Source organism: Cherax quadricarinatus, chromosome 7, assembly GCF_038502225.1.
Source record: "Cherax quadricarinatus isolate ZL_2023a chromosome 7, ASM3850222v1, whole genome shotgun sequence".
NCBI classification, from domain to species: Eukaryota; Metazoa; Arthropoda; class Malacostraca; order Decapoda; family Parastacidae; genus Cherax; species Cherax quadricarinatus.
In genome coordinates this window covers 11880685-11898119 of record NC_091298.1, presented here as the reverse complement: position 1 = coordinate 11898119, position 17435 = coordinate 11880685, and the positions used below count along the sequence as shown (strand labels likewise).

General features: G+C 34.6%; 1 long non-coding RNA gene across 1 annotated transcript in view; it reads right to left on the bottom strand.

The window, feature by feature from the left end:
• Positions 1-7129: 7129 nt before the first annotated feature.
• LOC128686754 (uncharacterized) overlaps positions 7130-17435 on the bottom strand; it is a 190517-nt gene continuing 180211 nt past the window's right edge. Inside the window, exon 5 of the long non-coding RNA XR_011391710.1 lies at positions 7130-8054. This is a non-coding gene — a long non-coding RNA (uncharacterized lncRNA). The remainder of the gene's footprint in view (positions 8055-17435) is intronic.

The following is a 17435-nucleotide window of genomic DNA, read 5'->3' as shown; positions in this document are numbered from 1 at the left end:
CTCATTTAGCTCTGGTTGACCCAGACGCACCTGTCTTCATTTCTTTAACTCTCCTATTCAAACACTCTCACCCCTTTTAACTTTGATTCACTCAATACTAGAACATCCTGATTCGTTTTGCTGATAACAATCAGTTCATTCTCACAATCTGTTCTGCATTCACCCATCTTCAAAAAACACATTAAAATATCTTTTTGTTTTATCTTTGATGCAGGAAAGAGGATTCTCGATATCTTAGTCGTCTTTTAAGAAACTCCTGGGTATATAAGAAGGATTCCCTTTAGCAAGGAAATTTTGAGAGATGTTAAAGGTTTAAAGAGCCCTTAAGGCTTACGCAAGAAAGCAAAGGTGTTTACTGAATGTAACTAGAAGTTAATTAAATTTACCTCATGTTAAATATTCTTGTACTGCTCAACAGAAGCCTCTGTTTGTAATGTTCAACAGACGCCGCTGTTACTTTCTAATGTTTAATGAGTACCACTTTTGCCTTGTATTATTTAACAAGCTTCAATATTGCTTTAAACTGTTCTGCTGATACCATTGTTGTCTTGTATTGGTCTTCAGACTTGACCATTACTTTGTACTGGTCAACAGAAGCGACTGTAATCATGTACCGTTTAAACAATGCCACTGTTATCATGTACTGTTCAAAAGGCGCCACGGTTATTGTGTACTGTTGAAAGGACGCTACTGTTATCATGTACCGCCCAAGGGACGCTACTGATATCATGTACCGTTCAAAGGACGCTACTGTTATCATATATTGTTCAAAAAAGCCAGTGTTTTCATGTATTGTTCAGAAGACGTCACTGTTATCATGTTATTACTGTTACCTGCTCAGCAGGGGCAACTCTTGCATTGTACTGTTCAAAAGACCTTATGGTGATTTCGCACTGGTCAACAGACGTCACTGCTGCGTTGTGCTGTTTATCAGATACCACTGCTGCCTTCTAGCATTCAACAGACACCACTGTTGAAATACAATGTCCAATAGACAACACTATCTTATTCTGCTCCCCAGAAGCCACTGTTATTTTGAACTTGACCAAGCAGCACTGCTGCCTTGTACAACTGCTGTTTCATGTTGTTCAACAGATATCACCGTAGCCTGGTATTGTTCAGCATTCTGTACTAACAAACGTCACTAAAAAAATACTGTTTGCTTGTACAGTTAATCAGAGACTACCCTTGCTTTGTGCTGTTTAACAGATACCACCGTTGTCGCTCAAACAACCTCCACGAAATTTCGTTAAGACGTTCTCGGTAAACTGACCCGAGTTATGACCTTTCGCTAAGTAGCTCTCGCACGTGTAACCTCGACTATTCCCCTTTTCAAAGCTGTCCTCGCTAAAGTGACCTCTACGACCTGAGCAGTAACCCTGCAACCAGATGTTCTCGCTAAAGTGACCTCCTCTACGGCCTGAGATGTAACCCTGCGCCAAGATGTTCTCGCTAAAGAGACCTTCTCTACTACCTGAGCCCGTAACCCTACCACAAGATTTTCCAGCTTAAGTGACCTTTTCTACGAACTGAGTTGTAACCCAACATCCAGATGTTCTCGCTAAAGTGACCTCCTCTACGACCTGAGATGTAACCCTGCGCCAAGATGTCCTTGCCAAAGTGATCTTTTCTACCACCTGAGCTCTAACCCTATGCCAAGATGTTCTCGGCACAGTAACTTAAAAATATCGACATTCCACTACTGATTGTTCTCCTTAAAACTGCCTGGATGTTAGTTTCCTACACATTAGTCCAAAACTCATGTAGTTAAGAACATAAGAATGGAGGAATACTGCAACAGGCCTACTGGCCCATACTATGCAGGTCCTTATAAAAACAACCCATTCCCAACTACATATTTAACATCTCACGAGTGTTCGCCCAGCTGATATTACAACGTTACATACTACACGGACAGGTGATACTTACTCAAGCACTTGATTTTTTTTTCTGTTGGACTGAAGAAGCCCAAGTGGGCGAAACGTCTTCTAATTAAATGTTCTACATTTTGCGTTTGTGTCTTTGTTCCACAGTTTGTAGGTATTGTCGTACTTGTGCTTGTAAGAGTGGCCAAAGAATGAGTGACAATAATATTAACTAGTATGAAGGTGTTTCTCCCATCAATGGAGTTTGTAACAATTCTACTATAACATAAGCACACCATTCATTCAGAAACTATGCTCATGAATTTATATCTGCATGAGAATAATGTTTCTTGAATACATTTACAATTTCGATCATTTTTATTTACCATATTTAATATTATGATACTTTATTATCAACTTTGTGGTCACACCTCGGATTCCCAGGAACCAGGTGATTTCCAGAAGAAAATGTTTCACTGCCACTTGCTTCCAAACTCTGTGTAAGAGAACACTTATCACTATCTACTGGAGATCCATGGGCAGGCTCTGTAATTTTCCATCTCTTAAACTTAAGTTCATATATATATATGTATATACATGGCCCCACGTACTTGCTGGATGAACAAGCCTATTTCTTCTTAAATCCTCCCTCGCACTCTTCTTCCAACACTTCTGTGGTACGTTTCTTACACCTTCCTCCTCAGATCCAACCTGACCACTTCCTATTTTCCTGACCAGTGGCGCGGCTACTCTATGGGAGGAACTGGGAGAGCTAAGGGGTCCTACCCCCTTAGATTTCACTGTATTTGACTGACCAGTGACTACTAAAGCACGATTGTTTAAGAAACTTCAAATACATTCCGATATTTTTTAATTAACAGATTTCTTTTGATTTTTTCAGCAATTTAAGATTTTTAAACCCCTCCCAGACTGAAATCCTGTTTTAAACCCACGTGACTCAAATCTTTAATGCGCCACTAGTCCAGACATTATATAACCCTTACGCATTCAGCGCTACCCTTGGTAATAATAATAATAATAATAATAATAATAATAATAATAATAATACGCCTCCCATCAATCCCAGATTTGTAGAAACACTTGATCAACTTACCTCTCTCTAACGTTTCTAACCAAATTATCTATATAATCTCACTTTAATTCTCTAAATTTTATTAATTTTGGCTTTCATACTATAGCACCTAATTATCTCATTTTTTTCACAGTATAATAATACATACACATTAAAGTCATATTTTGTCTCCATCGCCTCGGGCCTTCTATTAACTGCTCCTCCACTGAAAGACCTTTCATCGTACTTCTTTCAGACAGATGCCTTAATATTCCATTAAAGAGTCTTTGTTTCGAGGGACTGGATCATTCCCACCCCTTCCTTGGACCAAACCTAATTACTATGCATTCCCTAGACTCATAGTAGAAGAAACGTGGGTGGAAATAGTAATATTTATAGCAATCACAGCACAATCATCCCTCTCTAAGAACTTAGAGAGGGAATAAAACCTTTTATTATAACAACGTTTCGCTCGAGGGATGCCGTCGAGCGAAACGCGGATATAATAATGGATTAAGCTATTTTAGTGTCTTTACAATTCACTTGTCATCTTAATATATTTTTTTTTCACAGACGTTTGCAAATAGAGAAAAGTTATGATGTAATCCTATAAATTAATGTGGCTTTAAAAGAGGTTACGAAGCTCCGACCCCAAATAAAAAATAAATTTGAATAAGGGTTTCTTATATGTTGAAATTCACAGCAATTTTGAGTACATGAGGCATGCAGTCGTGAACAGACTTTTCATAAAAAAAAAAAATGGAAAAGACACCAATTATTTTTACCGACGACGTGAACAAAAAATGAATAATAAAGAATGGAAAAGAGATGAATGAATATAAGCAGATCAAGAAAAAACATGGTAATTAGCATGAGTGAAAACAGGTACCTCAAGAATAATTAGATACACTGTATAGTAAAGCTTTTGTTTTTCGGACGAAGTGTGGAAACCTTGTGCAGGTATGTCAGCAAATACTTAACAACTGAGAGAGTCATCACATAAACACCAGTATCAACAGTTTCCTTACGAACAATCTCCTCCACCTAGCTACTTTTCCCAGCTAGTTAGGGCTCTAATACAAAATAAGTTGAACCTGATCTTTACTAGAGATAGCGACCTCTTGTATTCATCTGAGACGAGTTGTTAAAGTAATTTCGACAATAACATTACAATATCAACATTAAAGAAATACTGAAAAGAAAAAGTTCCGTCTATTACCAACTACGGAACCTCAGAAGGAAACGGGAGGGAGAGGTACAACGATATTATTAAGTGAAATAAGAATTATTCTCGCCTTTTCGGATTAAATCTGATTACATCCCATTCCCTTCAGGAACTATGAAGCAACTCTCATCTCAAGAACCAGGAAGGAACCCCCTCCAATAAAAAAAAAAAATGCAGAAAAGAACGAATCTTTCCCAAATGACTTAGAATTCACAAGTTTCCTAACACATCATGAGCAAGTTTCCTTACATACATTGAACCTTACCTCACAGATATTCTGGATGGAATTATGATTTAAATTAAAGAAGCTTTTAATAGAGAGTAACTATTAAGAAACTATAAAATTTCTGAGCCAGTGACCAGTTTCGGTTCTTCATGAATTTGCCCAACAGACACACGATGTTCCATCGAGTAAACCACTAACGTAACCAGGACAAAAAAAAAAAAAAACCTCCCTATGTTCAGACAGTGAACGGTTCTAATATTCCAATGGCTTTTAATGTTAATAATCTCTCCAATGTAGTTCTAGATGCTCCTACGACTGACCTCTTTGAGTTTAGGTTTGAATTTACCTTGAGACTTATAACAAGGTATAACATAGATTATATATATATATATATATATATATATAATTTTAATAAATTCATGGCTAAGTCCAACTTTATTCAAGATATTCTGTGTCTAGAAGAACTATTCTTTAAAGACATTTGTGTCTGTTTTCTCAACAATAACAAAATGTTACCTAAAAGACATAGCATAGTCATTAATTAACTCAAAAACTTTTCTCATATTTAATCGTATCTCCAGCCTAAATCTTCTTTCCTTTATGATCCACAAAAAAACAATAAATCTTTACGTCCCATAATCGCTAGTAGTGTCTTCTTTTCCTATTAAATGGCTAAATGATCCAGTTATCTGTTATTACATATTTTAGCCACACATAAAACACTGAGGATTTCGCTGACTAAATCAAGAATCTGAATTTACACATTAATGATGTACTCAATTTTCTGATCCATGAACTCCAAATATCTGTGCCACTTTCAATAGTTTCTCTTTCACTGGTGATTTTATATACAGAAATTTAGTTTTAGCATGAATTACGAGTTCTCCCCAGTTCCAACATATATATGGAATGTTTTGTTGTTCGTATATAATAGTCGGATATAATTTAGCATTAATATGCATGTGGATGTAATCTAACTTACTGGGATAATGATATGGGTTGATTCGATATTTTTTTTCAAGATCCTCAAAGAATTAGTGCACGCTATTCATTTCAAAGTGAAAGGGAAACCAGTAATCAAGTTTAATGCTTAGATGTTCTATTAAGTAAATAATAGTCAAATATAAACCACTATTTACGGAAAGTCAACACATTATTCGAAATACATTCACTATTTCAGTTATGCCACTCAGACCATGAAAAGTAAAATGTATATTCTCATTTTCACTGCAATGAGAATCTATAACCTTATTTATAACTAACCTTATCTATAACTTATCTATAACCTTATCTATAACTTCATTCATTTAGACAAAAATAAAAAAAATAATACCAGGAAACAGGTCAAGGTTTTAAGTGTTCCTGACTGATTTATTAAAATTGGTTTACAAAAAAAAAAAGTACAAGAATTTCTACACTAACAAGGTAAAGACTATGAGAAAGGAATAGAGTTGGTGATGCCTCATCTTCGAGGAATAACAGGTTAAATCAACTCTCAGTCATCTCTTTCTTATTCAAATAAAATCGGAAATACTTTTATCCAAACAATACAGGAACTCTTTCTCTTTCTAAATTATTTCACGTAATCGTAATTTAGTATACATAGGATAGACTGGGGAAAATTTAAATCAAATGATGACAGACCATAAACGAGCAGCGACATAAGCCCAAGAAAATTTCGCATTTTTTCAAATACGTGGAAATACGAACCGATTACACAAGCAACAGGAAAATAATAGCATCATAATTAGTAGACACTTAAGAAAATTAACATGTTTCGAATGAACAGTGAAGACCTAGTACTACTGCTAAATTTGCTCTAGAAACATATTCAGGATATCCTACTTGATCAAGGATAGACCAATCTGACAATACAGTTAGAAAAATGCTAATAGGTAGCAGAACATAAAAATTTAAGAGCACTGTACTGCACCTAATACCCAGTGCAATCAAAATCCTCAGATTTAACCTCTCTCGATTATATATTTGTTCAGATTTAACCCCTATCGATTATATTTGTTCAGCCAACTTTTTAAACCTTCAGTGTGGTCTCTTTTGGTATGAATCAGTAGAATTATTGTAGTGCAGCACTTAACTTTTCACCTGGCTTACCCCCACCCCTCTACATGTTACCCTCCTGTCTCCATTGTGCATTCTACTTATGAGGACGCCAGTTGGAAGTCAAAATATACAGTCTCAAGTTGTCTACATGCGCATTACTCTTCAGCTTTGATAAGTGTTAATGAAAGCACTTATTTCATTTTGGTATTTTTATAAATGAGGACAGTACAGAGATAGTCATATCATGCTTGTGAAGGGCTTTTGATCTTAGGAGCTGGAGCTCTTCTCCACTCCTTTGGCTCAAACCCGAGTTCTTTCTATTAAATATAATAATAATAATAATAATAATGATAATAATAATAATAATAATAATAATAATAATAATAATAATAACAATATAATAATAATAATAATAATAATAATAATAATAATAATAATAATAATAATAATAATAATAATAATAGTGTACAGTTCTGATTTCAAAACTGGCGAAGCCTAAATATTTTTTTTATTTTGTTTTCGGTAATATCGAGGATTTATTAAAAATATGTCTTTGTTATAAATGAAATATTAATTCTTTGAGCTACTTCGTGACTGCAAATTGTGAAAGGCACACCTAAAGATATTTTTTTCAAGCATTGTTATGTGCTATTTCAAAATTAAGAAAAAATCCATTTTTTTTTCTGGGGTTTTACAAAGGAAGATTGTGGGCAGGAAGACAATATGTCTTATAAATTATTTTATTATATACATTTGTATTATAAAATTCAAATTTAACCGAGCATAATAATAGGTCTGATTTTTACAGGATTTTTTTCTTTGGTGTATAATGAATTGAAGATTTAGAACTATTCCATAAAATAACAATTATGTAATCTGAGATAATTCAATAAATATCTTGAGCTAATTAAATGCTATTTTCAGTAAAATGTTACTTATTTTTCTCAAATCTCGCATTTAATTTTTTTTTTTTGCCTTATAGAGTTATATCTTATAGTTTCATTATAGAGAGGGTTTTGTATAAGAAAATGTGGCACAATATCGTGGCTGTAACACTTCAAAATAAACTACAAAATCATGGTACCGTTGCTGGAACAATTTACAACTAAGCCACACTTTCGAGAGGAAACTTCAAACGACCTTTGGTCCTTCCTGGATCATTATCAAGTGACCACTGATTTGATAATGATCCAGGACCGACCGAAACGTCGTATAGAATTTCCTTTTGGAAAGAGTTGGATATCTGTGAATTGATGTATAGTAATCAAAATAATCACGTCATCTTCATAATCTAAAAGATTCGTATTCTATTACACATCATGTAATTCAAAAGCATTTTATGTAAAGGAAAAACTTTGTTATTATGTTTTAACCAAAGCTGGGCTTTAAAAAGTCACTCTGAGTCTCCACTTTCCGGGTGACGCCAGTGTCTAGCTTCCTGTGTCCATATAGGAAGTATCTCTGTATCAATAAATAGTTAAAAATAACGATGGGTACACTGTCGTCTTAAAACAGCTTCAGATCTTCCAACAGGGAGCCGAATGTGATCAGACGTGTAGGGGGGGGGGCGCAGGAGGAGTGGTCTCACACTTCCAGCAGATTATCCTGAGAAAGATACAAAATGGAAAGCTATTTAGAAAGTTAACAAATCATGGAATAATGTTAGACAGAGAGAGAGAGCGTATGTGTGAGTATATATATATATATATATATATATATATATATATATATATATATATATATATATATATATATATATATATATATATATATATATATTTGTTAAGTAAAGTATATTTTTTCTCTTAATTCCCGGGAACTTTAAGTTCCATCATAGTGGTTCAATAAGGATCAAGTCTTTTATTTATATTACACCACTGATAGTGATAAAGATCTCTTGATAGAAGAAATAGGAAGCACCTTCCTCTTCCTCGGATCAACTAGGATCGCTTCCCATTCTTCATTTATTGCATTTTCCTTACCGGTTTAGCTCTTCCCTTGTACTGTAATAATAATAATAATAATAATAATAATAATAATAATAATAATAATAATAATAATAAGTTATTGTTACCTTGTGAGGAAGTGAGTTTAATATCGCGGAGAATTTTGGGGGAGAATCTACATTTTTCAATGTTGATTTTTTTGTTACAAAAGCACAAAATGCATAATGGCCTGATGAATTACTTTTTTGGATGAATATATTATTCCATGAAAATAATGATTCGTACACGTATTAATTATGAAAGAATCTGGCCCAATTCCATTAATTGCCCACAAAAGCAGGCTACAGAAAACACACCAGCCATGTTATCATACAAAAGGAAACTACACAATGAACTGTGAAAAACTGTGAATATTGTGTATAACTACAGTGAGTTTGACAGTTATTTTTCTGAAACATACACTAAGAAAATTGTTTTTCGAAGTGTAATGAACATTTTTCATTGTTGACGGAAAATGCACATTTTTTTTTTTTTCAACAAGTCGGCCGTCTCCCACCGAGGCAGGGTGACCCAAAAAAAAAAAAAAAAAAGAAAGAAAATCCCCAAAAAGAAAATACTTTCATCATCATTCAACACTTTCACCACACTCACACATTATCACTGCTTTTGCAGAGGTGCTCAGAACACAACAGTTCAGAAGCATATACGTATAGAGATACACAACATATCCCTCCAAACTGCCAATATCCCAAACCCCTCCTTTAAAGTGCAGGCATTGTACTTCCCATTTCCAGGACTCAAGTCCGACTATATGAAAATAACCGGTTTCCCTGAATCCCTTCACTAAATATTACCCTGCTCACACTCCAACAGATCGTCAGGTCCCAAGTATCATTCGTCTCCATTCACTCCTATCTAACACGCTCATGCACGCTTGCTGGAAGTCCAAGCCCCTCACCCACAAAACCTCCTTTACCCCCTCTTTCCAACCCTTTCGAGGACGACCCCTACCCCTCTTTCCTTCCCCTATAGATTTATATGCTTTCCATGTCATTCTACTTTGATCCATTCTCTCTAAATGACCAAACCACCTCAACAACCCCTCTTCTGCCCTCTGACTAATGCTTTTATTAACTCCACACCTTCTCCTAATTTCCACACTCCGAATTTTCTGCATAATATTTACACCACACATTGCCCTTAGACAGGACATCTCCACTGCCTCCAACCGTCTCCTCGCTGCTGCATTTATCACCCAAGCTTCACATCCATATAAGAGTGTTGGTACTACTATACTTTCATACATTCCCTTCTTTGCCTCCATAGATAACGTTTTTTGACTCCACATATACCTCAACGCACCACTCACCTTTTTTCCCTCATCAATTCTATGATTAACCTCATCCTTCATAAATCCATCCGCCGACACGTCAACTCCCAAGTATCTGAAAACATTCACTTCTTCCATACTCCTCCTCCCCAATTTGATATCTAATTTTTCTTTATCTAAATCATTTGATACCCTCATCACCTTACTCTTTTCTATGTTCACTTTCAACTTTCTACCTTTACACACATTCTCAAACTCATCCACTAACTTTTGTAATTTTTCTTTAGAATCTCCCATAAGCACAGTATCATCAGCAAAAAGTAACTGTGTCAATTCCCATTTTGAATTTGATTCCCCATAATTTAATCCCACCCCTCTCCCGAACACCCTAGCATTTACTTCTTTTACAACCCCATCTATAAATATATTAAACAACCATGGTGACATTACACATCCCTGTCTAAGACCTACTTTTACCGGGAAGTATTCTCCCTCTCTTCTACACACTCTAACCTGAGCCTCACTATCCTCATAAAAGCTCTTTACAGCATTTAGTAACTTACCACCATATTGGTATTAAAACACTGAAAGATTTACTTTATATCTCGACTGCCCACTGAGGTCCATTTACATATAATGAAGAGAACCTAAGCTGGAAGTCTCTCTCTCTTGTGTTTTATATTCAGCTTTGTGGATTTTCTGTCACTATATAGAGATACAGATCTTTGTTCTCTCGACCCCTCAAAGGAGGTTCCTTGATGCTGGTGAGGGGGGCTCTTTATCAAGGGAATTGGATATGTGCTTCAGTTCCCTGAAATAAGCCTGAATACCTTCCATTCCCCCCCCTCGCTGTATAATCCTACCGGTTTAAGGCTTCCCCATGATTATAATAATTAAAATAATGTTCTCTCGAGAATTGTAGCGAGAGATACTTGATGACCAGCTATATTTTCAAGCTACATCATATTTTGGTTACAAGTTATCAAGGGAAGTAATAAAGTTCGCTGTTACTGTACCATTAATAGGCTTTGTCCCTTCGATTACCCTAGAATAACTTGTACATGAGAAAAAGAAAAGGCTGCATTACTTTTTATGAATCTATTACAGAGGCTGTAGGGAATTTGACCTCATCTTGGCTTCTGTCCTAGGAGTTGGATATCTTGTTATCTTGTTTTGGATTCCGTTTCAGTAGTTGTAGCTAATGCTCAGCATCTTTGAATCCTATTCTTTTAACTATAGCTCATACTAGCCCTCCTTGCAACCTGTTTCCTTCGGAATTTGTAGTTAATATCATCCATTCTAGTAGGTGCAGGTCATTCTCCTTTCAGTGGTTGTTGCTTACCCTTTCTCGCTTTGGATCCTACTCCATGAGTCTGATGCTTAATTTATGATTTGTTGGCATTTCGATAAATTTTCCTAAGTCAGCACACTGGCCTGCGAGTTTTAGGACTCTCCTGCCATGGGTTCGATCCCCCTAATGTTCTGTGATTTATTGGCAGTGGTGTTACTACGATTTCGCGAGTCTTAGTTTGTTATTCGGGCTTCATATTTTCCCTTCAGATGGTGCTAAAAAAAATTGTCATTATACAAAATTTTGTATATATGTCGTGCCGAATAGGTAAAACTGGTCAATTAGCAAAAACTCGCTTAAAATTAAGTTCTTTCTAATATTTTATATTATACGTTTAAAGATATATTTTTTTCATTTATGTTGAGGTAAAAATTAATAATTTTATCCCAAAAGAACCTTAGAAAACTTATCTACCGTTATTATAACAAGGGCAATTTAATTTAGTGTAATCCAGCTAAATATATTTTACATAGGTTTACAGTAATTTATAATAAACAAACACAGTGAAATATTTCTTTTTTCGTTTGGTTCAGAATGATTTTTGCGAAAGTATTGCATACACAAATTTTCGCTTGCCTTATTCAGGAAGAAGAGCGTTGCTATTTAAGCTAAAATTGCAAGTTTTACCTATTCGGCACGACGTATATATATATATATATATATATATATATATATATATATATATATGATGACCCGTTCAGTGGTTGAGCGTCCTCTGGCTTACCAGAATTAGGTTTTACATCTGACTGCATAAAATAATGGATCGCGACATACAAGACAAAACCCAATTAAGGTGAGAAGCTTGGTTTAAGAGCTAAGTCAGGTACAGGAGGCAAGACAGGTGCAGGAGCAAAGCTATGTGCAGTAGCTAATCCACGTGCACAAGTTACGTTGGGTGAAGGAACCAAGTCAGGGGGATAAATTACCTTGATTCTGGTGAAGGTTCTTGATGTACAGCATTGGTTCTACGCTTTGTTTCCTAGGATCAAAGCTGATTGTTTTCCAACACTCAACGGGTTTAGCTCTTCTCCATGGGATTGTAAAAATAATCAGCCTTTACGTGACAAAAATTTCCATCTCCAGTTGAGGGTTAATTATGAGTTCCGCCACGTTCTTGTGACTTATAAATTTGGAACTCAAGTATATTAAGATTATTCAGGTCTTTTTGTTGGAAACTATACTCATTACATATTTTTGCATAGGGCTTTACACTATCACCAAATAAATTTTTATGCTGTATTTACCTATAGTGTTCTGTGCCTTTTGGTAAAGCATTAATTCAAAAGGAAATTTCGGATTAAGTACCAATGCTTGTGGGACCCCGCGTTAAACATTTCCCCACGAGGAATTTTGTCTCCCATTTCTGTCTTAGATTTAGCTTACTATTTTTCTTTGGCACTCGAGACGATTTTCTTTATTATTCGCACGTCGTAATTAATTTCATGTGAAATAGAACATGAACTCTTTTACCGACTTTTAATAACTGACACTTGTTATATCTTCTGTTTTAGCAAATCTTTCAAAGAAGGTGTCTTGATGCTAGTGAAGTGTTCTTGATTAAAAAAGTTAGTTTTCCCTCCCCATTCTTATATCAGACCTGCTTAACTCTCCTTTTTCCAGGTGACATATGATGACTACGGATTTTTCGCTTCCCCATATATCTAATAATAAAATATATAGCAATAACAATAATGATGATGATGATGATAATAATAATAATAATAATAATAATAATAATAATAATAATAATAATAATAATAATAATAATAATAATAAAGTGTTGGCTTCTCTAACATGGGTTGTTTTTATTCACGATGATGCATAAAATCTTTTCCCACATATTGAGGCATATATTTCACCAATTGTTTCCCGTCTCTTTTCTTTGTAATTTAAATCACACCCACTACGATTAATTTTCTTTTCATTGTAAAATTAAAAATTTTGGACAGGTTACATTAAATAATCTTCAAATTTCACAACAAATCATACCAAATTCTTTTCATTTGTTGTTAAACAGTAAGCTGTGCATATTTACAGATACGAGTTATTTTTTTTTTGTTTGTTTCCTGCCTGTATTGTAGTTTGTGTAGGTTTTTACTTTAACAATATTGCTGTTCCACTATAATTTCCAGTCTCCGTCCCTTCTCTACACTAATTCAAACTCTTTCTCTTTCAACAAATGTATCTTTTGTTTGGTTGATGCTCCAGACATTACAATATCTGGCTGTTTATTGCTCGTAATACCTCTTAATTCTAGTCTCTTTTTTTTTCTTTATAAATAATTGAGCTATGACCCCTGGTACATGAAAAATCTTTGTCAATGTGTTTGTCTCCTTAGTTGTCCATATGGTTTTATATTATTTCTGGCCACTGTTCGGAGTCCTGAAAACCCATTTAGTGGGTCTGAACTCGTTACTCATAGATAAATATGTTCGCTACTGCCAGCATACAGTGTTTAGGCCTCTCTTTTATAAACTTTTAATTTAATTATTTGATAGTAAAAGCATTTAGTTTGAAAAAAAAAATCAAATTATCACTGTCTTACTTTCTAGATATGCAGTAAAATATACAAAAGATTACTTATCAAAATCTAGTTCACTATTATTATCCTTTAATTCAGGAACAGTTTCTAACTCTGGAACCTTAAGTTTTTTGTATGTTCATCATTTGAAATAGTTTCAAAATACATATACGATCTAGTAAGAGAAAGTTTGATTACGATGTTATATAATCGCCAGTTACTCATGTATGAGATACAGATATTATGCTGAATTTTGACTGACAAATATGTTGCAATTTCTTTTTACGTGTTGAAATTACTAAGCTACTAGTGTGAGACCAGGTTGGAGAACACAAATTTACTACTTGCATACTAGGTATGTTCCTAGACCGGCATGGGCGTACATTCCACCTCCAACACTCCAACCTGGCTTAACCGGTTTCTCTGAATCCTTTCATAGATGTTACCTTTCTCATAGTGTAACAGTACGTCCAATCCCTCTCCCTACAAATATTCAACATCACATTGATTCCCTCCCGATCTAAATCTCTACAGGATACATCTTAAGAACATCAGTATCAAATCCCTCACGTTTTGAGATATAGGATGGGCTTTGATAGAAACACCTAGGAATCCTGCTGCCTGTAAAGACCAAAGTGTCCCAAAACATCGAGAATTCGACTTAATCTTCTCATTACTGTACTAAATATTATGTTACTTTTCGTGTAATCAAGTTAGCTATTTTATGAGCACTTATGTGAATATCAAAAATGACCTCTGAAGAACCAAATGTCCTGTTACTTTGATAACAATTGATGAGCTGTAGTGTATAGGTTACGTCTCTTCGTGGGTGTGACAGTGCTGAGGGTAGTTTTGGTAGTGGTATTGTTAGTTGTAGCTGTGATGTTAGTGGTATTAATGTTGAGGATGGTGGTGGTGCTGGTGACATTGGCAATGTTGGTGGCAGTTATGTTGGTGGTAATATTATTAGTAAGGGTGATGATGGTTATGGTTATAATTTTGGTGGTAGTGATGGAGGTAATGGTGGTAGTGACTATTGGTAATTTTGGTAATGCTAGTAGTGGTGATGCTCATGGTGCTGGTGAAAGTACAGGTGATGATAGTGAAAGATGGTACTAACGGCGTTACTGTTGGTAATAATGTTGGTGACAGCAGTGACATTCGTGGCTATAACTATATTTTTTTTTGTGATGGTAATGGTAGTGGTGGTTGCGCTCTCGCTGCCTTTAGTTATGGCAATGTTGATTGTGATGATGATGGTAGTAATTGTGAACAAGGTGATATTGTTGGCAAGCTTGATGGTGACGCACAAAGCTGGTTGGCAGCAATTTTAAAAATGGTAGAAATGTTGTGAGTGATAGTGGTTGTAATGTTGGCAGTGAAGTGACTGTAATGTTGGCAGTGACATTGGTTGTAATGTTGGCAGTGACAGTGGTTGTAATGTTGGCAGTGATAGTGGTTGTAATGTTGGCAGTGATAGTGGTTGTAATGTTGGCAGTGACAGTGGCTGTAATGTTGGCAGTGACATTGGTTGTAATGTTGGCAGTGACAGTGGTTGTAATGTTGGCAGTGATAGTGGTTGTAATGTTGGCAGTGACAGTGACTGTAATGTTGGCAGTGACAGTGGCTGCAATGTTGGCAGTGACATTGGTTGTAATGTTGGCAGTGATAGTGGTTGTAATGTTGGCAGTGATATTGGTTGTAATGTTGGCAGTGATAGTGGTTGTAATGTTGGCAGTGACAGTGGTTGCAATGTTGGCAGTGACATTGGTTGAAATTTTGGCAGTAATAGTGGTTGCAATAGTGATGATGCTGAAAGTACTTAGGTATCTAGGAATGTATATATGGAAAATACATACAACAGGAAACCTTAGGCTTAAGTAGAGTTAAGCTACAGTCTAGTTATATTTACTTATTATACAGGGCCGGCTAGTGCTACAAGATACAAAAAAAGTTACAGCCTTAGGCTCGTCATATTTTTTTACCCTAATTTATTGAAGGGAAGCGAAGCTAACCTGAAGCCATAGCAAATTTTGCTCTCATTATCATTAGTAAATGCACTGTACAAATTAATGAGATTTTTTGAGGTGAACTTTTAATTTTTCAATGACACATTTTTCGTTTATGCCTTTCTTGTCGTACTGCACTAGTATTATGTACTAGAGTGACTAATTACGTCACGCCTATATTGTTGCTAAGCAACGGAATGGATCGCTAAAGTGAAGTTTTGCGCATGGCTTGGATTTGTAGCCTTTATGACTACTTACTAATTTGCCTCAATGCTGAATGCTGAAAGGCTTTATATGTATGTTCATAAAATTAAGACTCATATGTGTGTATATATGTATATATATATATAGATAAATATATATATATATATATATATTATATATATATATATATATATATATATATATATATATATATATATATATATATATATATAATCACAGTAAACAGGTGATATCAAAATATGCAGAACAACCATTGAAAAAAATAGTTAATTTCCAAGCGCTTTCGTGACTTCTTATATTATCAAGGAACTGTAAAAATAAAAATGAAAAGATGAGCAGAAGGCATATATGGACGCCATTACACCTCTAAGTCAACTTATAACACCTTATCCTTTATGATGTAAGTAGGTGGACATGAACATGTTAGACACAGCTTATATTCTACCCAAGTTTTAAGATTTTTAACTTGTAGAATATATCTTAAATTCTTTCCAAATTTTATTAATTGTAAATTAATCCAATTTGTATAATCCTGAAGCAATATTCTTATTAATTTAAAAACAATTTTTTATGAAACTTGATTCTGTTATATTTCTCTCAACCTCGAACCTGTTTAATACAGCTCTCTCGGACTTTTAAAAATCAAGTGGATAGTTAAAATCTCTCACATAAATAGAGTATTAGACTCTTGTCCTCTTCTAATGTTATATTTATGTTATTGTAATGTTAGTTCAAGACTTTTCCCAGTTTGACCGTAATAAACTCATTGTCTGTTTTAATTATTAAGGGGAACCATGATTTTAAATTCAAAATTTGCAGAAAGCCAATAAATAACTGATCTTATGTACACTATTATTCATCAATCATGACTGAGTTAAAAACACTCTATTTTCATACATGTTTTTGAAAACGTCTTGTGTTTGCAACCCAGAGTTCATAGATGAAGAAATTTTGAAGATCTATGAATAAAACTAATGTTCTAAAATACCCAAAACACTTAACTGGTAAATTTTTTAAAACTGCTAGAAATACTTTTTACAGTTTTGAAAAGGACAAGTTAAAAATACATTGGTCCTCCCTTACCATGAAAAGTTTTGAACTAAGATTTCAACAACATAAATACAGTATTAGAAGTGGACAAGAGTCTAGTGCTCTGTTTATTCAAGTGAGAGATTTTAACCCTCCAATTGATTTTCAAAAGGACGAGAAAGTTGTATCAGGTAGGTCCATGGTTGAGAGAAATATAATAGAATCAAGGTTCATAAAATTTAGTTTTGATATATAATATGAATATTGCTTTAGGATTATACAAATTGGATTCATTTATACTTAATAAAATTTGGGAAGAATTTAAGATATATTAGACAAGTTAAAATCTAAAAGCTTGGGTAGAATATAAGTTGTGTCTGATCGCGAGGTTTGATCTCGTCCTTATGTCTTCTGCTGATGTTTTATTTTACAGTTTCTTGATAATGTGAAACATCACGAAAGCGCTTGGAAGTTCACTAAAAACGAAATAAAGGAAGAAGAGAAAAACTGACATACTTTGAATACCAACAGAGGGAACAGTTAGTTAAATGATAATGGAACTCAATAAAACAGTT